The sequence below is a fragment of the Podarcis pityusensis genome (assembly GCF_964106645.2).
Source record: "Podarcis pityusensis genome assembly, chromosome: 16".
NCBI lineage: Eukaryota > Metazoa > Chordata > Lepidosauria > Squamata > Lacertidae > Podarcis > Podarcis pityusensis.
The window spans coordinates 5,972,267-5,990,265 of NC_138041.1; the positions used below are offsets into that span (position 1 = coordinate 5,972,267).

The 17,999-nt window shown below is 44.4% G+C and overlaps 1 long non-coding RNA gene across 1 annotated transcript; it reads left to right on the forward strand.

Annotated features, from left to right (window-relative positions):
• Positions 1–3,129: 3,129 nt before the first annotated feature.
• LOC308465722 lies at positions 3,130–5,791 on the forward strand. The gene is made up of 2 exons (XR_013980547.1): positions 3,130–3,371; positions 5,161–5,791. It is a non-coding gene; the product is annotated as an uncharacterized lncRNA (long non-coding RNA).
• The last annotated feature ends 12,208 nt before the right edge of the window (positions 5,792–17,999 follow it).

The following is a 17,999-nucleotide window of genomic DNA, read 5'->3' on the forward strand; positions in this document are numbered from 1 at the left end:
ACTTCTCAGTAGAATTCTCCTTCGCCTGCCCCTGTTTAATGCGACAACATTTCTCCTCTTCATGTATTGCCTTATACCTCTCTCCCAATCTGCTTTATACTTACTTAAGTTTTCCATAAAAACATCCAGGTGACTGTTTCCTCACTCTTTCCTTCAGAATGTTTACTGCAACTGTAATACGATATATTAGCATTGTTGTCCTTCAAAAGTTTTAAGTACTTAAATGTATGGTGTATATGGTTGCAAGACCTCCAGGTTGGATCTCCAGGCGGCAGTTCGAGGGCTTGAAACTCCAGGTGAGTGAGAGTGCCTTTGATAATAATAAATGGATAAAACAAAATAAAACAATAAAACAATGAGTAAGAAGACTGTGTATGCGGCTTGCAAGATTCAGCCCAGAAGAAGCTGGCTGCAAGTTATAGCAGGGTGTGTGTGTCTACCTTCTTCTGCTCCCCTCTTCCAATTAACCTCCGTCTCCAAGGCCTTCCCCTGTGACATCACCAGAGGGAGCCCCTGGGTCTTAGTTTGGGGGCCTGAAATCTCAGAGTCTGGTGTGCTCCTCACAAGGCACCCCTAATGGTTTACCAACCCTAATGTACCATTAAATGTACCATAATTAGGGTCGCCATATTCCCAAAGGTAAAAATCTGGACAAAGCTGTTGGTTTTTTACAACATTTTTCTTTTAAAAAATCGGCCTCATTGCCATAAGTCCGGGTTTTCCATAATATGGTTGCTTTCTAGTGGTTTGAGAAAGGGAAGAGTAGAAAGGTCTGTGCAGACCTATTCAATTCAAGGTTGAGATCAGGATGAACATGCAAGCAAAGGATGGAAGAGGGTGACCTTTTTATACAGCTCAGAGATTAAATTTCCCGGAAATGAGAAAGAACGTCCGTGCTTTTCAGGACTGACTACTTCACTGCCTTCCTGGGTGTTCCATCGTGACACTCCAGTGACAGATTTTTGGCCTGCAGGGAAACAGTTTTGCAACCCAATCCCCATTCCTCACAAACAACTCAAAGAGGTGGAAAATAAAACATCAAATAGGTATGCTTTATTATGTTCATTAAACCGTGGAAAATTATGTGCAGAGCATTTAGCATGCTGGAGTTTCCCACACTTCTTCCTGCCAATGAATTTCAGTGGGTTCATTCTGAACAGGAGTAACATTGAATACAAACCAAATATTTCATCTGGAAGAACCTTTTAAAAAAATTACAGGCCAAAGGAAGTTTTGTTTTAATATTCATTGGTAGCGATGGGAGAGAAATTCATTCCACTTCACACTTAAAGGCAAATCTCTCACATCTGCAGTTTCCTAAACAATATGAGAACAAAAATATAGTCATTCTTCAAAATTTGCACTTATCTGAATTTTGCAAAGTGGTACGCCAACCAGCCAATATTATCAAAAATGCACCATATTAAGAACAGCTGCTTGAAAAATGTGCACATTAGTCAAAACTGCGTTTATCAGGAGAAATTCACATCCAGATGTTGATAAATTTTCATGAGGACTGAGCTTAGGGCCTTCTGCATGCTAAACAGATGCTTTGCTACTGAGCTATGGCGCTCTCCCTTCTATTAAATCAAGATTCCAGTTCTCATGGTTGCAAAGAAAGGAAAATAGGAAGCTGCCTTATACTGAGGCCATTGTCCATCTTGATCAGAACTGCCCACTCTGACCACCAGCAGGTCTCTGGGAATTCAGGCATGGTCAAAGCTGAGACCTTTTATGTACAAGGCAGATGATCAGCTACTGAGCCCTTCCTTTGTAAAGCTGTAGTGTTATTTCTCATTTTTTGTAATATTATGTGTCATAGGTCAGTTGGTAAGAGCATGAGACTCTTAATCTCAGGATTTGGGCTTCAAGCCCAACATGGGGCAGAAAGATTACTGCATTGTATGGGGTTTAACTAGATGATCCTCAGGTCCATTCCACAATTCTATGTGCTTTTCTCGGGGGGAAAGGTGGGAGAACTCACTACGAAGTTTGCTTGTTTGTTGCTGGCCCAATCGCAGTGGCCCCACCCTCCTCCTGGCAGTGGCTAAAAATAAGATGTGATTAAAAAACTCAAGCAATGATCTGGATTAGAAATGGTCACAACTTTATTGTAAATATAGGTGGGTTAATGTCTCAGGCATCGGGTATATATCCATTCCAGCCCTCCACCCACACACCAACAAAAAATATTTACCGTACTTTTTCGTATATAAGACTAGGGTTTTTTTTAACTTTAAAATTATGTGAGAAACAATGGGTCGTCTTGTACACGGGGCAATCTCCCCCCTATTTTCTTAAATCGGAGTCCCTAAAAATAGGGGGCGTCTTATACATGGGGGCATCTTATACACACAAAAATATGGTAATTTAAAAAGGTAAGGGAACTCAGTTTTCTTGAGTTCCTGCTAAAAACAAACAAACCCTTGTCTATGATTCTATGAAAAAAGTGAGTTGGATATATAACGGGTTGCATGCAATGTCAGCCCTACTCAGAGTAGGCCCATTGAAATCAATGGACAGGTGTAGATCCTTTTCTTTTAGTGGGTCTACTCTGAGTTGACCTTAGTTGGATGCAGCCCAAAGCTTTCATGTTTAGCAGCAGGGACATATGAAGACCTGGAGAGGATGTGTGTCATTCCTTCCTTTATCATATTTCTCCATCATCGAAACATAGTAAGCTCCATTATGCCAAGTCAGCTGATTGATCCACCGGGGACCAAACCTAGGATCTTCTGCATGCAAAACAGATGCTCTTTCACTGAGCTACATTGCTTTGTGTCTTTAAGCAAACCCAGCCAGCAATAGCTCTTGCCATGATGACCTGCCTATATGGGCTTTATCTTCAAATAGTTTATTTTTTACAATTGCTGTTTATGACATTGCTTTTATGGGGAGAAATTAGTTTAGAGGCAGTGACGGGCCAACCATCCGATGGGACAATTAGGTGTCATGGAAGCAAGATCCTAATAATTAGCCTTAAGCTGGGTGCTTAATGAGTAATAACGTCTTTTGAATGCCACCGTCCTCGTGCATGCATTCTGATATCCTCAAAAAATTGCCTCCTGGGTTCTGCCTTCTGGCCCTGATACAGGCTTTTCTGGATCGTTATTTACCAAATAGCTCTCATCAACTCAGGGCTGGGCTGCGCATCCGTCCAAAAAATGTGGACCTCGGGACCGAATCGAGGAGGACCGGCAGGAAGAACGCAAACAACTTGATTGGCAAATCAAGAATTCTCCATTCTCCATCTGTGTCTCATTTCCTGGGCTCAGTTTGTTCGGAGCTGTATAAAAAGTCCAACCCCGGCCCAGAGTCCTTCACACATTTGACTTCGCTGCTCTTCGCTTGCTTTTTGATTTGTGAACAGGGTAAGTCATTCTCTTCTGATCCTCATCATTTGGATGCTGAAGCAATGGATGCTGAAGCAAGGGATTGTAGCTCAGGGGTAGAACATCTGCTCTGCATGCAGAAGACCATAGGTTCAATCCCCAGTAACTCCAGGAAGGGCTGGGAAACCCTCCCTGTCTATTTATCCCTGGAGAGCTGCCAGTGTAGACAGTACTGAGCTAGGAGGGTTACGGGGCAGCTTCCAATCTTCTTAGGATTTTCTTTTCTTTTATGTAAATCTGTAGGCAATGATTCAGCAAAGTAAAATATGATATCTTATATAAGGCCTACATAGAAGATAAAGGGGATTAAGGAGGCTTGTCCTCTGTGACTTTGAACCAATGGGTGGATATTGCAGGAAAGCAAGTATTGACTTTGAAAAAAATGGAAAAAATTCCTAGTTGTATGACATTCATAAGGAGGTGGGCTCTTTCCCCCCCTGAAAGTATTTGAGCAGAAGCAATGTGGACTTCTACAGCAGAGGCAGTAGATCAAAGCATTCTGCACTATAGCTTCCTGCAAGAAACTGAGTGTTGGATTAGATCAGCCTCTCCTAACCCAGTGCCCTCCAGGTGTTTTTGGACTCCAACCCCCAACATCCCTGGCAAACATGGTCAATGGCAAAGGAGGATGGGAGTTGTATTTCAACAGCATCTGGAGATCCCCTTCCATGACACATTGAGACCATTGTACTTAAATGAATTATGTGCCTCCGTTGATTTCAGTTAAATATGGTCTGGGTATGACTTAGTCAGATACCACGGTTTGAATCCAACTACAGTAGACACATTGAAAATGATGGGCGTGAAGTTAGCCATCTCTATTAATGTCTGCGGTTTTACTCTGAGTAGAGGACTAGCACTGGGGATGCATCCCTATCTGATGGACTTAATTGAGTCATGTCCACTATAATTCAGTGGGCCTGCCCTGATTAGGTAGGTCTAACATTGGATAGAATTTACTATTTATTTATTTAAAAATTATACGTTACTTGATTGTAAGAAGAAAAAAAAAAAGCAAAACCCCTCAAAGTGGTTTAAAAAATTAATTCCATTGGGTCTGCGAGGATGATAATTTGGATATCGCCCGTTGAATTTCTCACTGTAAAATGCTTAACAACATGCCTGTCTGTGATCTCATGTAGAGTTATTACCTGGTTCATATGTGTGTAATTTGCATTATACTAAACAGATTTCAGAATACAAGTTTCTGGAAGATTTTATAAGTACCCTGGCTTTTGACACTTGTGTATATTTTTAGGACCCGTCTTATTTTAAATAAGTTGCTTTAAGCTCTCTTTTTTTTAATGTTGTAAACTGCTCTGGGACCTTAGGATGAAGGGCAGGCGATAAATAAATAAAGCCTATTAAAAAATATGTGTGCAATGTCATAAATCTGCCATTCAAAATAACCCTTTGATGTGACCCTTTGGGGAAGGACCATAGCTCAATGGCAAACAAGATGCTTTGCGTGAAGAAGGTTTCAGGTTCAGTCCCTGGTATAGGCAGGTAGGGCTGGGTGTATCCTCCACCTGAAACCCTGGAGAGCTTCTGCGAGTCAGTGTGGACAATACTGAGCAAGATGGACCCATGGTCTGATTAAGTCTAAGGCAGCTTCCTATGATCCTATGGGGCTCCATTCCCCATTCATATTTATCAAATGCATTTTCCCCTGTTAATTCAATGGGAAATATTTGTGCAGGGTCAGAGGGAGGAGGCAGGAGCAATTCCTGACACAAAGCACTGCTTTGACCCTTTTGGTTCTTTTCAGTTTTTAACCTAGATTTCAAGATGAGTTGTTGTGGCTGTTGTGGTGGAAGCAGTCATTCCAGCAAGCAGATCATGTGCATGCCTATGCAGGCCACCTCTCAATCCTCTGGGTCTTGCTGTGGATCTTGCTGTGGATCTTCCTGTGGATCTTGCTGCGGATCGTGCTGCGGGTCATCTGGACAATCCTGCAAGATTGTGTATGTCCGCCCCATGCGATACTGTTGCGCTCCCATGATGGCATGCTGTGCACCAGCCCAATATAGCCAGGGTTGTTGTGCTCCAAAGAAGTGCTGCTAAAGACATCCATCTGGTCTTCTGACGGTTCACCCCAACAAGCGGACATCCCTCTGGGAGATCCTGATGGTTCGCTCCTGGCTCTCACCCTGCTGAAATTACTGCTCAAAGCTACGCTTGCTCCTCTGCCTTCCTGCACACCTTTGCAAGCTATTTTCTCAACCCAGAAAAGAAAGCCACCACCCGCCAGCCCACACTGGTGTGTCATTTCCAGTACCTGATGGCTGATCTTCTGCGGATGCAAGATTGGATCTCGTTCTTTACCTGATTTCCCCGCACACCCCAAGCTTTTCCTCAGCCTTTTGCTGGAGCCAATAAATCTGGAAATCTGCTCTGCATCTCAGTTGTTTAAAGCATGTGCTTGACTTATCTCTTTACTGCGTTTACATCTGACCTTTTTCTCTAAGGAGCCTCAGGTGGCACACGTGGTTCTCCCTCTCTTTTAACGGCCACAACAACCCTGTGAGGTAGATTGGGCTGAGAGGCAGTGAATGGCCCAAGGTCACCCAGTGAGCTTTGTTGGCCAAGTGGAGATTTTAAGCCTGGGCTCTCGGTTCCTAGTGTGACACTAACCAAGGTACCACGCTGGCTCTCCTAACTTATACCATCTTACTTATTTAGGACTCTTACTGACTTATGTAAGGGTAGCTTATAAAAAATCAGCTCCAAAGTGGTCCCTGCCTTCAGACTCACAATCTAATAAATAAATAAATAAAATGCTTCTGGTTCTTCATATATATATATACAAGTCAGATATAGGATAGAAAGGAAGCAGGCCACCCAACATTCCCAAGAAGGAAATAGGAATATAGTTTTGCAATAACCCTGTTACCTTAGCAAAGATGACTGGAGAGACACTTTCTTTCTTAGAATCAGAGAATCATAAAGAGTTGGAAGGGACTCAGTCTACTCATCTAATCTACCCCCTGCAATGCAGGAATTGCAGCTAATACAGTGGTACCTTGGGTTACATACACTTCAGGTTACAGACTCTGCTAACCCAGAAATAGTACCTCGGGTTAAGAACTTTGCTTCAGGATGAGAACAGAAATGGTGCAGCGGAAGCGAGAGGCCCCATTAGCTAAAGTGGTGCTTCAGGTTAAGAACAGTTTCAGGTTAAGAACGGACCTCCAGAATGAATTAAGTACCTAACCACAGGTACCACTGTATTCCTTTATTGCATTACACAATACAAAAGGTTCTACACGCTCTGTTGTATTCTTCATCTGATACTCTGCAATAAGCCTCCATCCCTTCATGGAAAAGCCAGGATGAGGTCTGCAGTGGCACCATCAGGGCAGGATTTTGGCACTACTCAGCTGAATGCAACAGCACTAGTGTGCCACATTTTGAAGTGGGAGACTCAATACACATAAGAACAAAGAGGGAAATCAGTTCATCACTGAGGATGTTCTGGCAAAAAGGTGGCAGCTTCACTCTGAGGGGTACCAGGAGCTGGGAATTGGGCAAGGGGTTTAGAGAGAGGGTGGGATACCTAGGAATGAGACCTGAGAGACTAAACCAGGAGCCAACACTGCCCCCTATCCCCAAAAAGAAAATCAAAACTCTCTGGACCTGGGAAGATCACTGTTGCTGTTGCAGGCAAAGTCTCAGTCCAAACAGGAAGCCTATTTAAGTTCTTCCTGTCTTAGAGAGCCAGTGAGCTGGAAATTATAGCAAAGAAAATCAAGAGGCTTCCAGGCGCAGCAATCCCAAAAGCACAATCCCCAATTCAGGAGGGAGTTGTCCTCCTTCAAAACAGCCCTTCATAAGTGCTGCAATGCCACAGGCAAACCACTTAACATATTTTTGCCCTGAAATCCTGCAGTGTGATTAAAAAAAATAGGTCAAAAATGCCTCCTAGGCTCTCCTGGGAATTACAGTGTTGTTATAAGGGTGTGTGTGTGGGGGGGGGAGCACCAATCATACACCAAAACCTGTTCTTTAAGAGGGAGCGAGAATCTGAGACTTTAAGGTAAACTTCCAGATATCTGTACAGCAAGCAGAGATGAGTTTTGCTGGCAGTTACAGGAATTGTCCTTTGTGGTGGATGCCTCTAAGAACATAAAACAAGCCTGCTGGGTCAGGCTAATTTAAATTTTTAACACTGCATTTTCCACTGTACTTCATTGCTAAGTTATTCTTCCATTTCTCTTAATGATGATTTTAACTTCTTGATTTAATTTAGTCCTGCTAATGAGCTTACTTTCATGCCACAATTTTTCAAATATTCTATTCAAGAAGGTCCTTCTGAGTCCAGCCACCAAGTGCTCAGATATGATCTAGGCAGAAATAGTCCATAAGATTTTCCATTTCCAAATCATTTGGGACCAGCTTACTCTAAGCACTACTGCCTAAGGGCACTAGTTTTTTGCAGGGCTGCTGAAGAGCTGCTTGGTCTAAAAGAATATACAAGGATTCGTAACTGATATTTTGTCACCAAAAGAACAGAGCAGGCATCCCCAAACTCGGCCCTCCAGATGTTTTGGGACTACAGTTCCCATCATCCCTGACCACTGGTCCTGTTAGCTAGGGATCATGGGAGTTGTAGTCCCAAACATCTGGAGGGCTGAGTTTGGGGGTGCCTGGAATTGAAGAACATGGGGTAGCAGGATGGCTTTAAAGACCTAGTGGAAAGTGTTTAGGGGAAGGTTGCTAGAAGGATGAATGGATGAAATATATCCCATAGTATGTGTGTTCTGATGTAGCCCAGGATATCAGTAAAACACGGAGGTTGGGGAGAAATAGGGAATACAAAGGATCTTCAGTATATTCATGCTTTATTGCACTGGAGACAGAAGAAAGAATGTAACAGGTAGACTTTAACAACATGCAAGATTCCAGATGTTAAGAACATATTGTAAATGATGTAGAATGGGGAGAAAATTGCAATCTGTTCAAGTCCATTGAAATAGCCATTATCAACATTAAGCACACTACTATGATAATGCTCTGCATAATAATAAGCACAGAGAACTAAGTCACTGTCCCATGGAGCTTATAATCTAAATATCAACAAGGGGAGGGGAAGCAGGGAGGACAGCGAGAGGCCGGGGTAATGAGAGGCTGGTATGAACAAATATTCAGGCTGAGTTTCAGTTTGGGTGATAAAGATTAAGGAGTAAAATTCAAGGGAGAGGTGGAAAGCCAGGAAGGCTTTGAAGGAAGAGGCAAAATATGAGCGACTGATGGATTTGTGGCTGTTTATGGCCTGAAAGCGGCTGTAAACAGATTCATCCAGCACATGTCCGACCAGGTGTTTAGCAGAGTTGAAATACAGTCCACAGCAAAGTGTGAGGAAATTGGCCCTGAGTCTTGATTGATGAGCAACACATAATCGTTCTGGGTAGATTACTTTCTTGCCTAAGCTTAATGGTTGTTATTTACAGAGATTGCTGTGGATCCCCACAGCGGCAGATCTACTTGCGTCCTCTCAGCAGATCAAAACTGAAACTCTCTCAGTCACTCTCACATAATGCACTGCGCATGCACATGACTTCACTGTCTTATCTTTGCACCAGCTTCAAACCCAGAGTTTCATCTTACATGCAGAAACTCACGGTTTTCTGAAAACGAATGACCAATAACCGCAACAGGATCCTGGTGCAAAAACCACTGATCTGATTTTACAAATACAGTGGTATCTTGGTTTTCCAACGTAATCAGTTCTGGAAGACCATTTGACTTCTGAAACGTTCAGAAACTGAAGCATTTACTTCCAGAAGCATTTACGTACGAAAAACTCAATATGGAAGCCGTGTGGCATGTTCGACTTCTGAAGCAGTTACTTCTGGGTTTTCAGTGTTCGAAAACCAAAACATTCGACTTCCGAGATGTTAAAAAACTGAGGTGCCACTGTAAGTGCTCCAGATATACAGTGGGTTTAAAAACATTATTGGCCATTGTGTTCAGAAAATAAAGCAACTGAATTTGTAAGGTGATGCTCAACAGCATTATAGTGTAGAGCAGCCTTTCTCAACCTGTGGGTCCCCAGATGTTGTTGAACTACAACTCCCATCACCCCTAGCTAGCAAGGCCAGAGCTCAGGGATGGTAGGAGTTGTAGTCCAACAACATCTGTGTTGGTTTCTATTTCCCTCACTGAGCAGCAACTGCAGTCACAAGACATTGTTTTGCATTCCACAGTCAGAGTTACTGTTGAATTCCCACGGGAATGGGAGACTGGATGTGACGTACACTGGTTTCCTGTTTTTCACTGTTCTCTCGGTGTTCTTTGTTTCTGAGAGGAGTTGCTTCTCTGCTCTCACAGAGGCAAGATGCATGTTTGTATCCTCTCAGCATAGAGTGGAAATAAAGTTAAGAATGTGGCACATACTGCTTATCCTTCTGCTGTATGGACTACTCTGCTTGGGCTCAAGATAAGACGAGCCTGTATCAGCTTCAGATGGGCCGAAGTTGGTCAAAATCTCACAATCTGGGGACCCACAGGTTGAGAACAGCTGGTGTAGAGAATCGGCTCTTGTCTGGGCTGTACATTCTGGAATGCATGTATAAGAGCCGTACACCAGATCTGGCCATAGCCCAAATCCTGAACCACATCAGGCTGATTTGAGGGGGTGAGGGCTTTAACCAAGTTGAGCTGGGATAGCCCCAAATCTCTCGAGGTTGGATCAGGCCACCTAAAGTGATCCTTGGATCTCAAGGGGTGGGATGTTGGGTGGGATGAAGGAGAGGGGTGCAGCTCTGCAAAGAGCAGCTCAGGGCTGTTTGCAGGAGGGTTTCTAAACAGCCCTGAACCATCATCTAGCCCAGAGGTTTTCAACCGTTTTGAGTCCATGGCTCCCTTAACCAACTACATTCTTTCTGCAGCACCCCTGTGGGGCTCAGGAGCCCAGTTATGTCATGCCTTGCCTGCAGAGCTGGCAGTCTCTCACCTTTTCTTGAGCACCCTTCCTTGTGGAGTGTTCCCTCTGCCTCCTCTCCTCTCTCCTTGGGAGTCCACCGGGCAATTGCTGCTGCTGTCCCTGGTCTCTGAGCTGCCCCACCACCATCCCAAAGAGAGGGGCCTCCCAGAGGCACCATTCGCCTTCAGAGCTTATAGCCAGGGCTGCTGCTGCTGCAAAAAAAAGCTGTGCAAGCCTTTGGGAGGCAGAGATGCAAGAGGGCATCAGAGGAGGGAGGGAAGGGAAGAGGGACAGAGGCCAATGTTGCCCATGACACCCCTGACCATCATTCAAGGCACCCCAGGGTGCCACGGCACCATGGTTGAAAACCACTGATCTAGCTGCATGTGTCTGGTCCCAGTAAAGAAACACATGTGTGCAATAAAAGCTGCTGCCTGCAGGGCTCTGCATCACCAGCTCATTCAACACAAGGAAAGCTGAGACCAGGATTGAATCCTTTGCCCACCAGCTGGTGAGCGAAGGGTGCAATTTTGCTAGCTGCAGGGATCTGCTTCACCTGTGGGGTACACTCTGGAGAAGCAGACCCAGATCTCTCCAGGTGGCCTGACCCGATTCCAAATCCTGACCTGATTCCAAATTATCTTTTCAGTAGTTTCTGAAGGATACTTGGGATTTGCGCTACCTGTTATACCCTACTTGTGATCTTCAGACATGAAATCTAAGGGTTGTGTCAAACATTAATTCTACTCATTGCTATTAAAGGACATGTCTAAATTAAGTCAATAAATTTAAATAATAATAATAATAATAATAATAATAATAATAATTTATTTATACCCCACCCCGCCACTCTGGGCGGCTTCCAACAAAATATTAAAATACCATAATGCATCAAACATTAAAAGCTTCCCTAAACTTCTACTCTGAGTGGAACTGTGTTGGATACAACCCTACGTATAGAGTGATTCTTTGGGAACTTGGTATGGGCTTTTAGCAATGAAAACTTTTTTATATGCATAAAGTTTTGGTTCAGCACACAATTTGGCATTAGCACAATAATATAGGTCCATGGCCCAGTTCTTTAGGCTTGCAGTATTTCAGCATGGGGGACCAGCGATAGCTCACTGTGTAGGAGTTCAGAACTATCAGATTGTCAGAGGCAGGCGAGCCACTGGCTGCCGTTTCATTATGGCGGGGTGACATTTCATTTCCCCCGCGGTCAAGCTGGGGGATAGTAAAGCTATGCCCAGTTCTTTCGTCTCCAAGGTTTGAAGAAGTGTCATTATCAACACCTCCTTGACCCGATTCTCCTCCTTGAGCCTGAACCATCGATGTAGCGCCATGTTTTTCATCTGCACAGGATACAGCACTGTGCTTGTCATAAGCCATCTCCCCTGAAGGCTCATCTTCGACGTCCACTAGGATTGCAGTTGCCTTTGTCATCTCCCCTGAAGGTTCCCCTTTGACAGCAGCTAGGCTGGCAGTTGCACTAGCCATCTCCCCCGAAGGCTTGACACCAACTACGTAAGTACTTGCATGATGATCAGAGCTTGGACAGGTGCCATGACCCATCTGCCTTGGATTTTGCTCTTGAATGAAGACTACCTGCCCAGGTACACAAACAACGCCAAGCTGTTCATGGTGTCCAGTGTGTGGACAGGTGCAATTGTCACTTGTCTCAACCAAAGGTTGCCCTGGAGAGCAAACTAAGTTTGTCACTGCAAAGTGTCCATTTCCGTGACTCGGGCTGTCACCGCAGTTCATTCTTCCTAAATACTGAGGTTAAATCTAAAAGAAACAAATAACCATATATATATATATTTGCCTGAAAGGGGAGCGGGAGTGGAATAGGATTCCAGGGGGAGAAGGCAGAATCATCTTAAAAATCTGAAGGTAGGTTGTAAAGAAGTTAAAGGCTATTGAGTTCTCCTGGAGTCCAAGAGGACAGCTCCCAGGGCTCAGGCCTGAGAAAAATATTATAGGGCTGCCCAGATGTTGTTGGGATATAACTCCCATCAGTCCCAGTCATCAAAGCCAATGATCAGGGATAATGGGAGGTGAGGTCCACCAAAATCTGGAGAGCTGTAGGTTCTGCACCTTTGAAGTCTGAGAACACCCACATTTAAAAAAGATTTTTGCAGTCCTCAGACTCCTGTTCCTTTTCTTCCAGAATACGTCATTCTGCTTGAAGAACAAATAATATGGTACTCTGAGGTAGCGTGGAACACTTCATTTCCATTACTTAGCTACCACATATCAAGAACTACTTCCAGGTCAAAGGGCAAAATAATCAGATGCCTTAAACCAGCGGTTTAAAAACATTATTGGCCATTGTGTTCAGAAAATAAAGCAACTGAATTTGTAAGGTGATGCTCAACAGCATTATAGTGTAGAGCAGCTTTTCTCAACCTGTGGGTCCCCAGATGTTGTTGAACTACAACTCCCATCACCCCTAGCTAGCAAGGCCAGAGCTCAGGGATGATGGGAGTTGTAGTCCAACAACATCTGGGGACCCACAGGTTGAGAACCGCTGCCTTACACCATAAGAATATGCTAGATCAGGCCAGTGGCCCACCTAGTCCAGTGTCCTGTTCTTACAGTGGCTGATGGGACACTCCTGGGACACTTACAATAAGGACATGACCTTCCAGCAACTGGAATTCAGAAGCACACTGCCTCCAACAATGGAGGGAGAACACATCCATCAAGGTTAGTAGCCATCAATAGCCTTCTCCCCCACAAATTTGTCTCATCTCCTTGTAAAGCCATCAAAATTAGTGTCCATCATTGCCTCTTGTGGAGAGCAGATGACTTGCTCTTAACCGTGTCTACTGAGAAAGAACTCCTACTGAATTCAATGGAACTTGTCCCCAGGAAAGTGTTGCCTAAGTTTAAAAATAATAAGGAAAACCAACTTACCTGTTTCAACAGCAGCAGCTCATGGAAAGCAGAGAAGCTAAGTGATGAAAGGAGGGTTATTTAACATGGGAGAAGCCTTAAAAGTCGCTCTGCTCATCCATCCCAGGAAATGAGGCACTGCAAAAAGAATGGCGCAGTGGTACAATTTGCCAGCATAACATGCTTTTATCTGGCGTTTTCATGGTCTGCTCTCTTTCGTTGTGTGTTGACTCAGTCTGTACATCACCCCCACCCCCAAGTTTATTATAAAAAGGAATATATTCAGTGCTTCCCATAGATAATTAAACCCCTTTATCCAGCTTAATGACACAGTAGCTTTCATGGTAATCATGCCTCCATCATGGGGCTAAAAATACCTTTGGGGAGTTATCCCAGAAGGCATGCTTAGCCCCATTTTCCAGGTAAGATGACCAGTACTTGTGTGCAGTTTCTGGCTTGCTCACTGGGATTAAGTTTTTAGCCAGATGATGCTCAGTTTACACATAGGAATGCAGGAAGCTGCTTTATACTGAGCCAGAGCAATTGGTCCACCTGGCTCACTATTGTCTACACCAATAGGCAGTAGTTCTTTAGAGTTTCAGGCAGGGGATTCTCCCAGCCCTATCTGGACATGCATGGAATTGAGCCTGGGACCTTCTGCACACAAAAACAGGAGACATAGGACATGAGCTTGAGACCTTCTGTGCACAAAAACAGGAGACACAGGACTGTTTTGAAGCCATCCAAGTTGGCAGCCATCACTGCCCCTTGTGAGATCAAGTTGCATAGTTTATGGCAATTAATGGACCAATGGTCTGACTCAGTGTAAGGCAGGAACCTAAGCCCCTCCATATGTTGTTGAACATCTGCTCCAATCAGCCCCTGCTTGCATGACCGATGACTGAGAATGATGGGACCCTAATTTCCATTATCTTCAGCCCACATGGTGAATAGCCAGGAATGATGGGGCTTCAACTCCACCTGCAAATTCTGCTACACAGTTCTTGTGGGTGGATGTTAAAGAGCTACCCCCCTCTCTCCAGAAGCCAAATGTGAAAACTTTGCAAAGAGGTTCAGACATGCCTCATGTTGTGGAGGACATAAAGTCCAGGCATTCATTAAGGAGTCACTGTATAATTAACTTATAGTGCAATAATACACCTGTATACTCAGAAGTGAGCCTCTTTGTGTTTAATGGGACTTACTCCCAGGTAAGGGGCCACAGGATTGCATCTGAGGCTTTCTTGTGAGGAACAGGTGGAGAAGATTTCATGATCAGAGGGTCACAAGAATGTAAGAAGAGCCTGCTGGATCAGGCCAGTTGCCCATTTTGTCCAGCATCCTGTTGTCATTGTGTCGGCATCCTTCAGGGGTCGAGATGCCAGCTGGCTAGCCCCCAGCTGGATCATGCCCTTCCAGCCATGATGAACCCCCGACCTCTGGTGCGACGTAAATCAGCGACTCAGACTTCAAAAAGCCTGAGCACGCTATATCAGCAGAACATACTGAGCAAACAGAACAGGCGTGAGGCTTGTGGAAACATACTAACAAGCTACAGATTTATTAAGCATAAATCAGGACAAAAGAAACATGTCGTCTCCCTTTCTTCTTTATTTGTGCTTCTGCCTTGTATTTTTATCTTGCGAACCACCCTGAGATCTTATGATGTAGGGCAGTATATAAATCTAATAGATAGATAAATAAATAAGCATTTTCATACCAACCTGGGAGTTAGCTCAGGTGATCACTTACGTGTGACTTAAGCATCTAAAATGACACAACAAATCAGGTCAGAGTAAGACTGAACACAATGTGTGGGTTGTTGAACCCCAACACTGGCCTTCTCAAACTGGAACCTGGAAATCCTGCTCTAATTCTTCCTAAGTATGTCATTTCTGCTAACAGTGACCTCTTTGAACATCTTTCAGGGAGCTGTCCAGCAGTGGGAGGCCAAAGCTGTAGCAAAGCAGATGGGGGAGCTGTCCAAATGTGACAGAACTGAGAAATGTGATGCAGGGCTCACATTTCACACACACACACACACAAAGGTACAAAAGTGCTCATATGAGGGGAGAGTGTGAATTAAAATTAAAATATTCATGAAAATTTAAATTTAAAAATCCAGCCCCAAATCCATCCTCAAATTTAGTTCCGCTTTTAGGCATCATTTTTATTGGAAGGGGCTTGAAGACTACTTTGTTAATCCAAAAACTTCAAAACCCAGGATATTTTGGAGCTGGATTGAATGAATGGGAAGAGATGTTTTGCCATTTATTACCCATTGATGAACTTGTTTGGGATCTGCAAAGTGGTACATGTAAGAAAGGGGCCACCTGAGGACGGCCCTGGCTACATTTGAATACATTTCACACAGATGTCAGTTTCACACGGGTACCTATTTGGACATCTGGAGGTCTTGTGTTATAGGTTTAAGGGGTCACCAAATCCAAAAGTCATGAGATCTACTCTTAGATCAGGAGTAGCCAACAAGGTACCATCCAAGGATCTGGATTACAGCTCCCATAATCCCCAGCCATAGGCCATGGTGATGAGGTTTGCAACACCTGGAGGGCACCACGTTGACTAACCATGCCCTAGATAATTTGTTCCAGTTTTCCAGAATAATCTCTATGTTAAGAACTTGCCTTGACACCAAACTCCCAGGGCATTCCAGTGATAGGTGCAAAGCCACTTTGTTCTGTCAACTGTAGACTCTTGTGAGCAAAACTGTTTTTTATTAGGAAATGACCATGAAAGTTAGCATCTTGGGTGATTTTGCAATTTTTATTGTGTTTCAATCAACGTAGAAAGTGTGAAGGTGGAAGATAATCCAAGCCATCAACAAGACAATTTTGGCACCATCTGCACTTGCCAACAAACTTGCTTTCTTCACTGATCAGATCATCACCAAAGGCTTTTCAAGGATTAATCTTGCACAATGAGTAGCTGTCACAATGCTTTGTGTTTCACCAGCAATGAAATATGTAGAATGGGGGAGAGGAAAAACACTACATCAGGAAGACGGGGGTGTTGTGCTTGACACTGGGGGTGGAAGAAACGAACTTGAGATGGATTTGTGACAGATCTCATTGAGTTAGTGCATAAAGGGGTTAAGACAATAAAGCTGGATTCATAGACTAGCTAGGTAACGCCCTCTCTTCTCTGATGCAATGAGTTGTGCAGAGCAAGGAATAAGATTGGCTGTTTATGGGGCCTGGTTTCTGATGATGGTCAGCTGACCAGGCTATGGGGTCAGCAGTTAACAGTACTCATCAGTCCAGCTGTTTAGAAGACACCAGCAATTCACAGGGCCTTCCCCAAACAAGTGTTTCGGACTACAACTCCCACATTCATCCTCATCCCTGTCCATTGTTAATGCTGGATGGTGCTGATGGAAGTTTTAATCCAAAACAACTGGGGGATGAAACTGGTCTCATTTATCTGGCTGGCTGAGAATATGGCAAAGAAGCTTCACTGCTGGCCCTTGGTGTCTTCAAAGTCCCCCTTGGGGCCATGCAGGTAGCCACTTCCAAGGGAAATCATGAGAAATAACCAGTCATAAATCACGAGCAAAGAGTAAAGGTAAAGGGACCCCTGACCATTAGGTCCAGTCGTGACTGACTCTGGGGTTGCGGCAATCATCTCGCTTTACTGGCCGAAGGAGCCGGCATACAGGTTCATGTGGCCAGCATGACTAAGCCGCTTCTGGTGAACCAGAGCAGTGCACGGAAACGCCATTTACCTTTCTGTCAGAGCGGTACCTATTTATCTACTTGCACTTTGACACACTTTTGAACTGCTAGGTAGGCAGGAGCAGGGACTGAGCAATGGGAGCTCACCCCATCATGGGGATTCAAACCACTGACCTTCTTATCGGCAAGCCCTAGGCTCTGTCGTTTAACCCAGCACCACCCATGTCCTAAAAAACCACACACAATGAGTTAGAAGCCAGCAATCAGAAATGAGGAGTCATGAGCTATGCACAGCACTCATTGTTGACTTCCCATCAAAGTCCCAGCTTGGTTTAGGAGTCCTTAATGATCCTTCCAGGACAAGGAGAGTCAATAGTCAATATCAATGTTTGGAGTCTCTCCAGAGCTTGAGGACACTCCATTGGACCAGGGAATGCCCTGACAACACAACCCCAGGCAGTGGAGCATTAGGCAGCTCACCATCCAGGGCAGGATCACTCAGTCTCATGATATTGTTATCCCAGTCCTGGTGGTAGCAAGCACTGGGTCTTCAAGTTTGTGTCACTGAAGATCCAGTTGCCGGGGTTTATCAAAGTGACCCTGACAACATTTCTTTGTTTTGGCCCCACATGATTCAGTAGAGCAAGTTGCTTTCACAGGAGCACAGCATGACTGGCTGGTAGAACAGCATGATGATGCTTGCTGGGTGCTGCATGGGGTGCAACAGGATTGGACTGGGATGCAGTATGGAGTGCAGCAGGATTGTCCAAAGCTTGGAGCACAACAAGTTTGCACCAGAGTCCAACAGGATTGCCTACTACAAGGGGAGCAGAGGGCTAAGCAGCAGAGAGAACAGCGAGATGGAGTGGCACAGCAGGGCTAACTACTGCCCCACTAGTGCTGCCAGTGGGTGCACAACAACCAGAAGAGCCCACCTTGGTGAAGTGACAGCAAGTCTAAAGAAGCCAAGCAAAGATAACAAAACAGGGTTAATCAGAACAACCAGCATTAGAGTTTCACAGAATGCCTTCTCAGGCAGGACACTTTAGGTCCAGCAAGGCCATGACTTTCGAAACTGTATGCATGTATGTT